Source organism: Saccoglossus kowalevskii, chromosome 10 (genome assembly GCF_978046115.1).
Source record: "Saccoglossus kowalevskii chromosome 10, keSacKowa6.1, whole genome shotgun sequence".
NCBI classification, from domain to species: domain Eukaryota; kingdom Metazoa; phylum Hemichordata; class Enteropneusta; family Harrimaniidae; genus Saccoglossus; species Saccoglossus kowalevskii.
This window is the reverse complement of record NC_140650.1, coordinates 22,586,166-22,603,911: the sequence shown is the minus strand read 5'-3', so window position 1 is coordinate 22,603,911 and position 17,746 is coordinate 22,586,166.

The window sequence follows — 17,746 nt, the reverse complement described above, 5'->3', positions numbered from 1 at the left end:
AAATAGCATTAACTTATTAAAATACCGTACTAGCATTTTGACCTCAATGAAGGTTAGTATTCAAATGTTGTTCCATCTGCTTAAGAGTTATATAACAAAATACCTACATCAAATTGTATTACAAAATGCGTTGTTGATTATTTCAAAATTCGATTGTCGCTTTACAATAAATAAAATTCACCAGTTATTACAAAGTACCACACTCGATATTGCAATCATGATTCACGTATTGCGTTAGAGTTTGCGCCTATTAATTGTCACCCGCTCAAAATTAGATATGCAAAGTCTTACAAAAATAAAAAAAACGTCAAAATGACCCATCATTACTTCACTTAAAATCAATATTTTATCGAGCCCAAATTGGAAAGGTAAAAAACAGTGGCTGGTAGTGTTTGAAGGCAATGGAGGTCGAATGTAAATTCACCGCCATGTAATGCCCAAGGTTCAACGAAAACTTACTATGTGCTATTTATAGCGCTGACAAATTTCTCAGTGTGTCATTTTTTCTGCGAACACCATTGTCTTGCTATAAACGAGGTCTAGAGGGTGTAATTCATGGAATTTCGAATGCCAATTTTGTGACTTGCTGCAATAACAATACGAATTCTACCTTACCTTCTACGGAATCAAATCTGATCAAATATACGCTATGCTCCGAATCATTGCCACCAGGACTATCAATGCGGATAACATTTTCCACCTTGACAGTGTGAGAAAAAAGTTGTTGAAAAAAGTTGGTCAACTTTTCCTTTGCTGTACTGATACCAACGTTGACAGGAACATTCAAAATTAAAATTGATTTGCTGGAGTAAGCCATTGACTCAGATCAACAACAACTACCCAAACGACCAAACCTGTACTGTGAAATCACAGTGGGCGAAATTTTTAAATAATCAAAGTTGGGAGAAATTTTGATCCACCTGATTGGCTGCTCTATATATCACGTGTTATGGTACCTTTAGTTGATATACGATTGTGCCTTTACAAGGCCTTTTAGCCTAGCATACATATAAACTGTTGGTAATGTAATTTAGATTATGATCTGGGCATTTCAATAGTAACGACCAATTCCATAGAGAGATGGTAGAACAATGTTAAAATGTATGCCTTTTCAGGCATCACCTGACTTTTTGAATATTATGATATGTTGCACGATTTTACTGTCGACCGATTTAAGTTATCAACTGTATTCTGTATTAAGTATTCAAATGTTGTTCCATCTGCTTTAGTCATAACTAAATGAGTTAAGAGTTATAACAAAATACGTAAATCAAATTGTATTTCAAAATACGTAAATCAAATTGTATTTCAAAATACGTAAATCAAATTGTATTTCAAAATGCGATTGTTGCTTTACAATAAATAACATAATATTTTATAAGAAAATGCGCCACTTATCACAAAGTACCACACTCGTTATTAAAATCATAAATCACGTATTGCGTTAGAGTTTGCGCCTCATAATTGTCACCCGCACAAAATTAAATATGCAAAGTCTTTCAAAAATAGAAAAATAAAATTTCAAAATGGCCCATCATTACTTCCCTGAAAATCAATATTTTAGCGAACCCAAATTGGTAAAGTAAAAAACAGTGGCTAGTAGTGTTTGAGGAGGCAATGGAGACCGAATGTAAATTCACCCCCCCCCCCCGTAATGCCCAGGGTTCAACGAAAGCTTACTATGTGCTATTTATAGCGCTGGCAAATTTTCCAGTGTGTCATTTCTTCTATGAAAGTGGGTTCGTGGAATTTTGCGTGCCAATTTTCTAGTTAATATGAATTTCGAGCTATCGGTTTTCATTTCTTTATAAAGCACTTTGTACATATTAAAACTTTATTTGACGTGTCGATTACAAGGTACAAAAGAGGTCGGGAACGAGACCAAATTATTTTCATTTTAGAACTAAAAGTTTTCAATAACGTGAAGATCGTTTCGTCACAATGTATATATTACAGCAAGTTTCAGTATTGGGGGCAGCAAATTCGCTGACAAATTTGGTTTTGAAAAAAAAAAAAATTTGACCATCGCAACAAATCGTGCATACATTTGGCCTTGTAAAATAGCATTAACTTATTAAAATACCGTACTAGCATTTTGACCTCAATGAAGGTTAGTATTCAAATGTTGTTCCATCTGCTTAAGAGTTATATAACAAAATACCTACATCAAATTGTATTACAAAATGCGTTGTTGATTATTTCAAAATTCAATTGTCGCTTTACAATAAATACAATTCACCAGTTATTACAAAGTACCACACTCGATATTACAATCATGATTCACGTATTGCGTTAGAGTTTGCGCCTCTTAATTGTCACCCGCTCAAAATTAGATATGCAAAGTCTTACAAAAATAAAAAAAAATGTCAAAATGACCCATCATTACTTCACTTAAAATCAATATTTTATCGAGCCCAAATTGGAAAGGTAAAAAACAGTGGCTGGTAGTGTTTGAAGGCAATGGAGGCCGAATATAAATTCACCCCCATGTAATGCCCAAGGTTCAACGAAAACTTACTATGTGCTATTTATAGCGCTGACAAATTTCTCAGTGTGTCATTTTTTCTGCGAACACCACTGTCTTGCTATAAACGAGGTCTAGAGGGTGTAATTCATGGAATTTCGAATGCCAATTTTGAGACTTGCTGCAATAACAATACGAATTCTACCTTACCTTCTACGGAGTCAAATCTGATCAAATATACGCTATGCTCCGAATCATTGCCACCAGGACTATCAATGCGGATAACATTTTCCACCTTGACAGTGTGAGAAAAAAGTTGTTGAAAAAAGTTGGTCAACTTTTCCTTTGCTGTACTGATACCAACGTTGACAGGAACATTCAAAATTAAAATTGATTTGCTGGAGTGAGCCATTGACTCAGATCAACAACAACTACCCAAACGACCAAACCTGTACTGTGAAATCACAGTGGGCGAAATTTTTAAATAATCAAAGATGGGAGAAATTTTGATCCACCTGATTGGCTGCTCTATATATCACGTGTTATGGTACCTTTAGTTGATATACGATTGTGCCTTTACAAGGCCTTTTAGCCTAGCATACATATAAACTATTGGTAGTGTAATTTAGATTATGATCTGGGCATTTCAATAGTAACGACCAATTTCATAGAGAGATGGTAGAACAATGTTAAAATGTATGCCTTTTCAGGCATCACCTGACTTTTTGAATATTATGATATGTTGCACGATTTTACTGTCGACCGATTTAAGTTATCAACTGTATTCTGTATTAAGTATTCAAATGTTGTTCCATCTGCTTTAGTCATAACTAAATGAGTTAAGAGTTATAACAAAATACGTAAATCAAATTGTATTTCAAAATACGTAAATCAAATTGTATTTCAAAATGCGATTGTTGCTTTACAATAAATAACATAATATTTTATAAGAAAATGCGCCACTTATCACAAAGTACCACACTCGTTATTAAAATCATAAATCACGTATTGCGTTAGAGTTTGTGCCTCATAATTGTCACCCGCACAAAATTAAATATGCAAAGTCTTTCAAAAATAGAAAAATAAAATTTCAAAATGGCCCATCATTACTTCCCTGAAAATCAATATTTTAGCGAACCCAAATTGGTAAAGTAAAAAACAGTGGCTAGTAGTGTTTGAGGAGGCAATGGAGACCGAATGTAAATTCACCCCCCCCCCCATAATGCCCAGGGTTCAACGAAAGCTTACTATGTGCTATTTATAGCGCTGGCAAATTTTCCAGTGTGTCATTTCTTCTATGAAAGTGGGTTCGTGGAATTTTGCGTGCCAATTTTCTAGTTAATATGAATTTCGAGCTCTCGGTTTTCATTTCTTTATAAAGCACTTTGTACATATTAAAACTTTATTTGACGTGTCGATTACAAGGTACAAAAGAGATCGGGAACGAGACCAAATTATTTTCATTTTAGAACTAAAACTTTTCAATAACGTGAAGATCGTTTCGTCACAATGTATATATTACAGCAAGTTTCAGTATTGGGGGCAGCAAATTCGCTGACAAATTTGGTTTTGAAAAAAATAAGATTTGACCATCGCAACAAATCGTGCATACATTTGGCCTTGTAAAATAGCATTAACTTATTAAAATACCGTACTAGCATTTTGACCTCAATGAAGGTTAGTATTCAAATGTTGTTCCATCTGCTTAAGAGTTATATAACAAAATACCTACATCAAATTGTATTACAAAATGCGTTGTTGATTATTTCAAAACTCGATTGTCGCTTTACAATAAATAAAATTCACCAGTTATTACAAAGTACCACACTCGATATTACAATCATGATTCACGTATTGCGTTAGAGTTTGCGCCTCTTAATTGTCACCCGCTCAAAATTAGATATGCAAAGTCTTACAAAAATAAAAAAAAATGTCAAAATGACCCATCATTACTTCACTTAAAATCAATATTTTATCGAGCCCAAATTGAAAAGGTAAAAAACAGTGGCTGGTAGTGTTTGAAGGCAATGGAGGCCGAATGTAAATTCACCGCCATGTAATGCCCAAGGTTCAACGAAAACTTACTATGTGCTATTTATTGCGCTGACAAATTTCTCAGTGTGTCATTTTTTCTGCGAACACACTTGTCTTGCTATAAACGAGGTCTAGAGGGTGTAATTCATGGAATTTCGAATGCCAATTTTGAGACTTGCTGCAATAACAATACGAATTCTACCGTACCTTCTACGGAGTCAAATCTAATCAAATATACGCTATGCTCCGAATCATTGCCACCAGGACTATCAATGCGGATAACATTTTCCACCTTGACAGTGTGAGAAAAAAGTTGTTGAAAAAAGTTGGTCAACTTTTCCTTTGCTGTACTGATACCAACGTTGACAGGAACATTCAAAATTAAAATTGATTTGCTGGAGTGAGCCATTGACTCAGATCAACAACAACTACCCAAACGACCAAACCTATACTGTGAAATCACAGTGGGCGAAATTTTTAAATAATCAAAGTTGGGAGAAATTTTGATCTACCTGATTGGCTGCTCTATATATCACGTGTTATGGTACCTTTAGTTGATATACGATTGTGCCTATACAAGGCCATTTAGCCTAGCATACATATTAACTGTTGGTAGTGTAATTTAGATTATGATCTGGGCATTTCAATAGTAACGACCAATTCCATAGAGAGATGGTAGAACAATGTTAAAATGTATGCCTTTTCAGGCATCACCTGACCTTTTGAATATTATGATATGTTGCACGATTTTACTGTCGACCGCTTTAAGTTATCAACCGACGCTCCGACTTGGGTTTGCACAGCTTGTGGTAGTTAAGTCTTTGACGGGAGTATGTCAGAAGCTGAACACTTGATTTTGGACAATCTGATTACACGGTGCTTTCTCTGCGTGAAGTCTATGAATTTTGCTTATCACGTACACGTAGATGTTACGTTTATATACTTACGGCGAGCGAGGTATCAGTATTTCACTTGACACTGTCTTTCTTATGTAGGCACATGGGGGTGTCTTAATTCAACATTTTTACAAAAAGAGAGGGTATTTTACATTTTTCAATTTCATAGACAATCTGAAACCATGAATGACTAATTAGTAGTAGTGGAATAAACGACTTTGAATCTATGCTATGCAGCAGGTCAATGGTGTCATATTTATTTCTATTCGTACAAGGCTCTGATCGACGCATTCCAAAGTAATTCACAATCGCCATGCAACTGAATTGTGGCATACCATTATACTACAAGGGGAGAGATGTGTAGGTCTTATGCTGACACAACACATATAATCTAGACTTTAATTCTAGATTTTAATACTACCTAATTTTGCAAGTATTTTCCATGTATTATTGAATCAATGATCAATGTGATGAAACCAACGATTATAAACTTCTCTATTTTAAAAGCAAGGGGATGATTTTGCAAGTGACGACACGCCCGTATTTCATATGAACAAATAATAATACTAATGAGAAGATTAATATCGCTTTTCAAAATGGGATAATTTCTAACAACTCAGCTATGTAAGTGAAAAGCCATTTTATTGTAATACATGGCTCTACATAGACGCCAACAAAATTCAGCAGATTTGGTGAAATAAATAAGTAAAAATCAGTAAAATATCTTTCAATAATATCACAAAACAGGCATTTTTGATGAAAAAATGTGACTGAAAACATGAGTTATAAAAAATCGTATAATTTTGAAATTTAGAACAATTAATTACAATTTAACAATATAATAGGCGGATAAGCCAAAAACCGTGCACTTTGGGTTAAAAGCATGAATATTGGCACACATATTAAGTGGACCCACGTGAGCAGCGCCTGATGGCGGCTTATAATTAGGGTATAGAATAGATACTGTAGAATACTTTATTTTCGCTTGGAATTTATTTTCGCTGAAGGGATGATTCCGTGAAAATAAAATCCAGCGAATATATTTTTTCCTATATTTCACATTAATCTCATCAAAAATCAGTGAAAATAAATTCCAAGCAAAACGCCCCAAAATCCTTTTCAGCGAAAATTAATTCCAGCGAAAATAAAGTATTCCACAGTATGTCACCAAACCTATAAGTTTATGGAGTTTATTAGCTTAATTTATTAACTACTAGAGCATCCAACTCCTAATGCTTTCAAAAATGGCTGTTAATTTGCAAAGATGTGATTTCTAACATAAAGTATGTGTTCAATATATGCAATGCACTTAATCCAAGACATTAAGGTTTGCGAACAGTTGGAATTTACTCGACAAAGGGGACACATAATGGGACAACCACTGTATTTTATGGTGTTACTGGCGATTACAGCTAGGCTGAAAAACAACATCGGGCAAAAAGCTACTCTTGGTAGCAATTGCCTTCACATCAATAACGAGCAGCACATGGAGACTGGCCTTGTTTCATTTGCGTATACCATTGCATGTTTTTTTTTACAATTGCAGTGTATCAGTTCATAGCAGGTATCTTGAGCCTGAGCAATGGTTGTCCACTCTAAAACTTTGCAGTCTTCCCCAGTCAGCAGGACTTGGTAGAATGGGCTGTACCTGAACCAAGATGAACCCTCCTTGGTAAGTAAATCCCAATATATGCTGCTCTAGGGTTGCCTGTATTGGGGAATGCTCTCCAACGCCCAAAACTTTCTGGCAAAAACATGTTGTCTTTTTCATTCACCCCAGAAAGACAACGTGTTTTATCATAAAGAATGACCACAAGTCTTTTGAGAGCATTGAAGGTATCATTTGAAATACATGGTGGTGCATCAGCCAGGAAAAGGAATGCGTCTATTACATCAGGATATACAGCCCATGTGGCCCAAGCTGTTCCTTTTTCCTTACTAGCAAAAAATGACGTCGTATCACATCCAGTGAAGACATGAAATATTGCTGAAGCTGGGGCTTTTCCTAGGCCCAGAGCAATTGAAATTTCATGTGCAGCAATATATCTGTGATGCCTCCTAAGAATGATGACTACAACATCTGAGTTGAAATGAGTCCTTTGCTTTAGTGGAAATAGTGAATACATTGTTGGCAAGTTTGGGAAGACACACCACTCCTTCATTCTCATACATAGTAAATACATTGGTTGCTACATCAGCAGAAATTCCCAGGACACAGTCATAGGCAATGCATAATTCCACACTGTGAAGAGTGTGAACCAGTTCTTTTTTTTGACTCTTCGTGGATCTTCAAGGTAAATGGGTACTGGTGTTTCTCTGTTGAAACCTAATTCACACTGGTGAAAAAATCAGTTGAGCAAGAGTTTGACCTGCATTGGTTGTACCAAAGCTGTCAGCGAGGGTGGGGGTACTGTTTTTTTAGCTCCGCTGTCGACTTTGTCGAGTGGAGCTTATCATATGAGTGATTGTCCGTCGTCTGTCGTCCGTCCGTCCGTCGTCCATGTCAATATTTTACTTTTTCGACTTCTTGGTGAAAACTACAAGCCTGAATGCTTTGATACTTGGTGTATATGTACCTTGGGTAGACCTCTCTCAGATTTGTTCATTTCATGATCATATCTTCAATTCACTAATTTTGGTGAATATTTTTGTCATTTTTGGTAAAAAGTGATATTTTCGACTTCTTGTTAAAAACCGCAAGTCCAATTGCTTTGTTATTATTACATATATAGGTACTACATGTGGACCTCTCTCAGATGTAATATTTTGTAATGATATCTTTAATTGTCTAATTTTGGTGAATATTTTTGTCATTTTTGGTAAAAAGTGATATTTTCTTCTTGTTTAAAACCACAATCATTTATGGTGACAAATAATATTTTTGAATTCTTGTTGAAAACAGCAAGTCCCATTGCATTGATACTATGTATATAGAGTAATCCGACGAGCGCTTCTCGAAAGTACGCCCTCATACGCCGCCGCCATTACTGGGGGGCATATACCACTCACAGTCTTGGCGTCCCATAACAAATTACGTAATAATAATAATATTTATTACATGCGAACTCGCACTATTGCCACCACTACAAACTCACCTGCAAATATTTAATACGTATTTCCAACGATTATTTCCATGGATATTTGGAAAGACGATGTTAGAGACTGGCTAACATGTGGGGCCGAATGATCAACGGAAGGAGGCCAACCTACAGGACTGTACTCAGGGCTAGAGACTGGCCAAAGCTGGAAATTCAAACTTTGTGTAGAAATTGTTGTGAAACATGATTTTGTTTCGTTTGTGTGTGTCCAAATCGCTTTTTGCACGTACAGAGTTAAGCTGTTTTCCAAAACGATCAATGGAGAACAGACGTAGGGGAATTATTCTCGTTAGTAACTGGGCAGTCCCCTACCAACACGGTCGGTGTACAGAATTGTAGGTTGTTCATGTGGTACGATTTAATTTTTGTTGTAGAGACTTACTAGGGTTAGTGGATAGTCATTCTTTGTAGAAAATGATGGGCATTGATCGCCAAGAAGATCGTTGTAAATACACTGATGCACACTCATAAAATAACATGGCAGCGCAAGCCATTTCATAACTATTCAAAATATTTAGGCATTTGAATGTTAATAATGAATGCTGATGTAGAAAAAGTAAATAAAAACCAAAACTCTGCCCTTTGGTCAGAGAAAGCTACGTATAAATAATAGTGCAGCTGCAAGCGTCCCAAAGAAACTGGACACCGATCCCTCAAAATGGATTCGCAACCATGTTCACCCACGCTTCACAGGCATTGCAGCAACAACCGCAGCCAGTAGTTACTATACCCAGGTGCAAATTGCGATGTTTTGCTCAGGAAGAACAAAGTGCAAGTTTCTTGTTTGGGGTTCTAATGACTATGCGATTGCTGATGTTTCACTAGATTTACCATGCGCTGAAATATAAAAGCACACCATGTTGATAACTTGTGATAAATTAACTAAAAACCGCTATACAAAAGTTTCAATCTGAGCCCTGAAAAATACATTAAGGGGCAAGGTCTTGACATCATGTACAGTAATTATAAACACTGACTCAGCATGCAACTCAACATGTTATTATTTCCATTAATAAGAAATAAATAAAAAAATGATAAAAAACTGTGAGAACTATTTAGTTTACTTGTAGTAACAAATTAACTATGGTAAACACAAAGGCTGTTTTGATCAAGGAAGGCATATTAAAGCACTGTCACTTATATTGAAGGGTAAAATTTGGCAACATTAATGCACGTGCGCCGAGATGCTGTTGTGCATCTTGTTAACAAGCCCTGAAGGTACCAGTACGACTGCTCTAGTCAACATTTAGCACAAACTTCAATGCATGGATTTTGTCCAATTTCACAATTATAGACTCAACTTTACAATAATACATTTATGATCTTAACGCGGTGAAAGCATGAGAACTCAACATGGTGCTTTACATTGTACATGTATTTTACTGGTGTATTTAATACTGTCTACCAATTTAATGTACAAAGTAAACTACCAGTTTGTGAAAATGCACAGACTCATTTGTTCACATTCATATTATTTATATCAAGCTTTGATATGAATGTAAACAAAAGAGCCTGTGCATTCTATCAAACAGTTGACTTGCAAAATTACAATGAGACATCAAAATCTAAATGTTGCATTATTGCAAGTGATTCACTTTTGTGGAACTATTGAAATAAATTGTTTATCAAGTTTGTTTACAAACAAACGAGAATAATTAGAAGCTGCCTCCACATATTTTCGTAAGATACTCCCGGCCCTGTGTTGTATTATGCTTCATTACTCATACTGCTATTAGGAAATTGGCTTTGTTTACATTTTTGTGAGACGGGAGCTTTTCATTTGTATCACTAGATGCGACGAAGTTTCCATTATTAAACATTCGTTTTACTGCTATTAATCGTTCTATTTCGACTTACCCGACTATCATTCCTTGGAAAGAAGTATTTCTTTTGTATAATCTGCTTCCATTTCATCAGAAGCTTGACAGACTTTTTTTCGTTTGGAGACCGGTGCATTTGGTAAGGCTGCCTCCCGGGGAGGGGGGGGGGGTACTCACATTAAAGTGCTATATGTATATGTGCCGCCAAAAGGGGTCCCAAATTCACCACTTCTGTCTGAAAAGGGGTATGTTATTTTACCCTGTCTGTATCTTTTTGTCATTATTTCTGTCTGAAAAAGAACCATATTTTTCAAAGACTTTCTCCAGAGCTGATTTTTTCTTTCTGTAACTTCATTTCGGTCGTCAAATTATATCCCCGGGAGTCTATCTAGGTAAATAAAAATAGCTGACCACCCACCCCCATTTCCCGGAATAAATAAACCTGAAACGGATTTCGATCCTCGCTATTTACCATTTATGCGTACTGTCACAACATTCGCACTCATCATGTGTCTTTGGTGAATGGATTTCGCACGTAGTTTGTTTCCATTTTTTAAAGTTTTTTATCGTTGTTAGTGCATCATAGAAACTTACAGTTTTTTTTTCTGACCCTCCCATGATCATAAAAACATTGAAACTATAACACTAGTTAATAATATGATATAAAATTTTGATCAAAACAATATTACACTGACGAAAGATTTCCACTCAATTATCGATACACGTTGCTCCCCGGTAATGGCGGCCGTGGGCGGGCCGCCTACGGCGAAGGGGTAATTCATCTGCTTCTCGGATTCGTCTATATCTTCTGTTCTTTAATTGAAATGTGCATTTGCCAACAGCGGAGCTATCTCAGCCGAGAGGCTGCTTGTTTGATAGAGTAAAATCTGTTTCATTCATTTTTCTAGTGTGTACCAAATACAATTTGTTTTTCTAGTTTAGGACACTTTAGGTGATTTTGTAGGAGTAATATTTCTTAATCAAAAAACATATATGATTGGAATCGGACAGAAATAAAATTGTAATTAATAAGAAAACATAGTGTGTTAAAAAGCCCTTACATGTGCATTTTGTAAGTAATTTATTTAGTATACGTTGATTCAAACTACACAAGAAAAAAACACAAAAAAACGTTTTAATATTAAACACGTCAGTTACAGTGTGTGTATGTATTTACCAAATTTGGTTTGTAACAGCAGTCTTGCATGTGAATTTGTTAGATACTAGTTACACATCCGCATAAACCTTGGTGACACTTGCAGTTTGTAGACTACCACCAGCACATCCACATTCACAGTGGTGAATGAATTACAATGTTGACTGGAGAGTATTGTAAACCACACATTCCCACACACTACATTGACATGTCATTCGAATACAGATCGCCAAAGTCATGAACGAAATTGTGATTCCATTCATATTTTCATCTATTCTCGTTAAACAAGTCAAATAAATCATGTCCCTGTATGTATTTGTTGTTTAGATCGCAAGATTGGTATGTACTGCGACGTGAACATTGATACAGTCGAGAATGTTCGGAAATAGAAGACCTCTTTTGGATTGCTTCACCATCGATTTTTTTATTTTTTTCGGGAAAGAAAATTAAGTCTCTTCGTTTTTGTGTTTGCGACCAGAAAAAAAGAGGTATGTACGGTACCCTCTAGATGGCATTTGAGACCAGTTTTGAGACTGATTTAAAGGCTCGATCGAATACCACATAGACCGGGAATGAGACCGTGTTTGAGACCAGCTTAAAGACCGTCAATTCGTGCAGTCTGGTTGGACAACCCTCTGACATTGTATTCTATTCTTTTCACCATGAATTTAGGAACGGAAAAATTGTTGACAGATTTGTTAGCGTACGAAATAATTAAGGTGCTAAAAAAGAGAAAAGAAAACGTGACAACAACATAAATACCTTATTTGGAGAAGACTGTATTATGATGTAGTGTATTCTGAAACATGAAGCTCGGCATATTTAGTAACTGTGTTGTTTATGGCAGTTGACGTAATCGTTAACAAACCCGATATCATACAGAAAAACAGGCGCAAAATTCACCTAATTAGCCAGTTAACGGATATTAACAATGATCTGTGGCCATCCATAACGATCGTATTTGAGTTGCAAGTGTTTTTTTATTTGTCAATGTTAGGTTGGGCGAGTCATGGAGCTAAAAAAATTTTTCTCATGCCTCACGTTGCAAAGAAGTTCGTCTGTGTTTTCTTTCCTGTAATTCATTTCATTGTATTCTCTAACATAAACAACGCACTAGTGGCGTTTATTTCACCTCATATGCAAAGCACGCATTTTGAAAACAATGTGGGTGGAGCTTACAGTGCCGGCAAATTTGAAACTCGACGCTTTTGAAAACCAGTAAAAAATTTAACACATTACATTTTACTTTTATACTTAATATTATAATATCTTCTCTTTCTTTATTATTTCATTATTAATATTATTATTATACTTGGTTATACTTGTATTGCTACTGTACTGATAGAAATACTGTATTTCTAAAGATGCAATAAATATTATTATTATTTATTTATTTATTAACACATAATCACTCTTCGGTTGGAATGGTTACAGATAATAATAAAAGTATATAGTATTAATACATTAAAAAGCAAGGAATAAAAATAAACCAGATGATGTTTGTGGACTTCTCTAAAGCTTACGATACTTTGGAATGGAACTTTATAAAAAAGGCATTGAAATTGTTTAATTTTGGTGATTCATTTATACGTTGGGTAAATGTATTTTATAATGATATTAAGAGTTGTGTTGTAAACAATGGGTTTTCCACAGGTTGGTTTGGACTATCACGGGGTATAAGACAGGGCTGTCCTTTATCGACTGCACTGTTTGTAATTGCTATCGAACTCCTTGCCATTTCTATACGTGCCAGTAAAGAAATTGAAGGAGTACATTTGCCTTATGACAATGAAATTCGATTTTTAGGGTATGCAGATGATACCACGCTTTTTTTGGGGGGATCAGGTGTCAGTTAAGCACATTCTTATTTTGTTAAAGTACTTTCATAAGTGTTCTGGACTTAGAATTAACTTGCAAAAAACACAGCTTTTACTAGTAGGTACTATGAAAAAGCAATGGAGGGAAATAGATGGGATTTCACCCACTGATAAGCCAATTAGATATTTAGGCATTTACCTGGGCCACAATAAAAGGTGTAATAAGAAATTAAATTTTGATGATAAGATAACTAAAATTTCAAATATTCTGTCAGTCTGGAAATCACGTAATTTAACTCTCAAAGGAAAGGTTATTTTAGTTAAGGTATTTGGTGCATCAAATCTGGTGTATTCAATGACTGCGATTTCAACCCCAAGTAATGTTATTAATGAGGCTAGGTCCTTGCTATTCAATTTCTTGTGGAGGGGTAAAAAACATCATATAAAGCGTAATACCCTAATTGGTAACTATGATCAAGGAGGCCTTCGTATGGTAATAAAACTTTCCTGGGCTGTTAAAATTATAGATACAGAATCAACTATAGCTGTATTCAGTCATTATTATTTTAGAAATTATGGGGGTTTGCGATTTTTACTCCAGTGCAATTATGATTGGGGCCAAATAAATGGTAGAATACCTCCCTTTTACATGGATATTATAAGATATTGGAGTGAGATAAATAAACAGAAGGAACCAAGTTGTGTACAGGAAGTTATAACGCAAACAATTTGGAATAATAAATATATTTTGATAAATGGGAGCTCTGTATATTACAGTAAATGGCACATCAGTGGAGTAAGGTACATCGGTAATTTGTTAGATAATAACGGTAAATTTCTAAAGTGCCATCAGTTTACTGAAAAATATAATATTGCTGTGAATTTTATAACATTTACAGGTGTTATTTCGGCAATTCCATCAAAATGGAAAAAGCTTTTGAAATCTAATGACCATGTGCATGTAACTGGACAAAATGTTCAAAATACAATTGATTATGGAAAGGGTAAAACAAAAGATTTCTATAAAATACTGATAAAAAGTAAATTTGAACCCCCTAGCTCAGAAACTAAATATGGGTCAATGATTTATGGGCGGAACATAGCAGGAAAATGGAAGGCAATTTGGGAGTTACCTTATAAGGTAACAGGTGAAGAAAAAATGAGAATTTTTCAGTCAAAATTTTGCATAGAATTGTAACAACAAATTTATTCTTATACAAAAATAACTTAAGAACAGATAGTATGTGTAAATATTGTCAAAATGAGGAAAATTTAGAACATTTGTTCTGGTATTGTTCAATTGCACAAAGATTTTGGAATTCGTTTGACGAGTTCTGGAAAAAGATCTCTGATGATAACACAAAATTAATCACATGTTCAAATATTATCTTCGGAGTACTGGAAAACAGATCCCTTTTAAATTTGTTGTTACTAATTGGTAAATATGTCTTGTATTGTAGCAGGTTTACTGGTTATAGCCCAACAATAGCCTATTTTATAAGTAAAATTAGAAACCAAATTAACATTGAAAAATGTGTTTTAACTGAAAAAAAGTTTGAAACGAAATGGAGCAAAGTGCTGCAAGTGATTGAAGGATATTTGTAAGTTAATTTTATAAGTTTATTTAACATGTAGTCATTGTAAATTAATGAAATTCAACAGTTAATAAAAGAAAACAAATGAACCCCTTCCTCATACACACACTAACAACAACAGCCCCTCCCCCAACCATTTTTTTCCCACTTTTCCCCCTTCTCTTTTTCTTTTTCTAATATTGCTTCATTTTATGTTGTTAATTACCTTTATGTATATCTTTTTGACATGCAAGATTATTTTGAAGTAATGTACTTTTTTGGGAAAATATGTGAATAAAAAAAAATGTAAAATAAAAAAATAAACCAGAGTTTAGTATACTAGTAGTACTCCATAACTGGACAGTACAGGCATTTCGCACTGAATTTAGTACCCAAACATATATCTACTGTATGCATGACCTGAAAAAGTACCATATGCGAGTACCGAGATGCGAATAGCACTTCCCGTGATCACGGTTCTATGCAAACTATTGAATGAACTGTTTGATATACCCATTTAAATAAATAATAAAAAAGCCTTCCTAACGCACACCATTTTCTTACCACGGTAAATATTTTATTTTACATCAGTAAAAATATGTGGTCACGCCTGTAAAAAGGAATTCCCGTGTCACGTGATTTCAAAAATAGTCACACCTCGTAGAGGTGTTAAATTTGCCACAATGGACGTGAAAACTAGCACAGTTGTTACTGATGTAGTTCGGTAACGGAGTTAATTAGCACACATTTCCGAGAAAAACCCATAAACACGTGCGACCCAACGTTCAACAAACGTAATCTCGTTTCTTGCTCAGTGGCGCCAAGAACTAGATAGAACTGAAGGGAAATGAACAGCTGTCTCCCTGGTTGCCAGGACGCCAACTCTTTTGGGCACCGCCAGCCAATGGTAGCCGTGGTTTTACGCACCTCTGTTGATACTTAGTACTTGGGAACGCAAATCGCGGAACTTTTCTCTAAACTATGACGTACTTCCACTCACCCATGAAGCTAAAAATCCTTTTTTTTAGCTCCATGACTCGCCCCAACGGAACATTGACAAATAAAAAAACACTTATGGATGGCCACAGATCATTGTAACTATCCGTTAACTGGCTAATTGGGTGAATTTTGCGCCTGTTTTTCTGGATGATATCGGGTTTGTTAACGATTACGTCAACTGCCATAAACAACAGAGTTACTAAATATTCCGAGCTTCATGTTTCAGGATACACTACATCATAATACAGTCTTGTATGTCGTCAAACTAATCTCTAAATGAGATATTTATGTTGTCACGTTTTCTTTTCTCTTTTTTAGCGTCTTAATTTTCCCATACGCTAACAAATCTGTCAACAATTTTTCCGTTCCTAAATTCATGGTGGAAAGAGTAGAATACAATTTCGGATGTCAGAGGGTTGTCAAATCAGACTACACGAATTTACTGGTCTCAGACACGGTCTCATTTCCGGTCTGCGTGGCATCCGAGAGTCTCAAAAGCTGGTTTCAAACACGGTCTCAAATGGCATCTTCCTCTGTGGGAGAGTCTCAAAACTGGTCTCAGATGTCTTCTAGAGGGTACCGTACATACCTCGAAAAAAACGGCGACGACATACGCAAATTAGTCTATACTTACATGTAATGAAAAGCATGTTTTCAGTATTTAATGGACAACATATTCAACGTTGCATACAAAAATACGATTTGCAATCTACAAAAAAACTATTCAATCATGCTTCGTTATCCACATCACATTGCATTTTAATATAGAATATAACTGTACAATCAAATCAAAGGGTATGTATTTCACACAGTCGAATTTGAATTTTGCTTGTAATCTGTTGCGATACGATGAAAAATTCTTGAAAAATAAATATAAATTGCGTAAACGAGGGGTGAACGCGAAAGTCATGTGAGCGCGAAATCCCAACAATTGCCATCAGTGTAAGCGCCCTCACATTACCGGCCAGATTCGGGCTTGTAAATTTGCATATACGTCATACCATTGGTGGAGCAGCCGGGCCACGGATCATAACAATAAACCGGATATTGCACGTGCCTGCATTTACTTGTCTCACGCTATGTTACCACGTTGTTGACGCCATAGAGGTAAAAAGAGATGTTGACGCCAACAAAACTGAGTAAAACAACCATCGTTTCTCCGAGAACGCAAGAAATTATCTGTATTGTGTGCGGTCTTGACAACGTAAAGGCAGACGACAGGCGAAATTCTTTAAACTTACCACATCGCCTGTAGTCTATACAAAACGGAGCCATTTCGTATGTCCGTGATTTCCCACGGCCTGTAGGGGCAGACAGTTAAAATGGCATAAGCGATTCGATATGAGAAAGTAGGTAAAGTTTTCGGAATCTAAGTTTATCCAAGAAAGTGTGTATGGTTTCCGGGGTCTCAGTTGATATGTTAATTAGTCTGTCTTCTGATTGGTTGAAACATATTAGACATGTCAATCATTACAAGCCCGAATCTGGCCGATAATTTGAGGGCACTTACACTGATGGCAAGTCTGTTGGGAATACACGGAAAAATTACCTTCGTGTTTACGCAATTTATATTTATTTTTCAAGATTTTGTTCGGAATCGTAACAGACTGCAAGCAAGTCTAACCGTCGAATGAAAAACGCCCTGTAAAGGTAATTTAAATTATTGAAATTACTGGACCCTTATTACAGAAATAAGGGAATTGGTAAACCTTGAATAAACTTTAAAAAATACTCAAAAAAGTCAAGAAAGTTATTCCTTCATATAATATACCACCAATCACCAACACGCCAACAGCTACCCGGATAACATATCAAAGATTCAAAGAATAATTGACTTGTGTATTTGAAGTATATTCAGCTGCCTTTTCAAATTAGAATGAGATGCAAA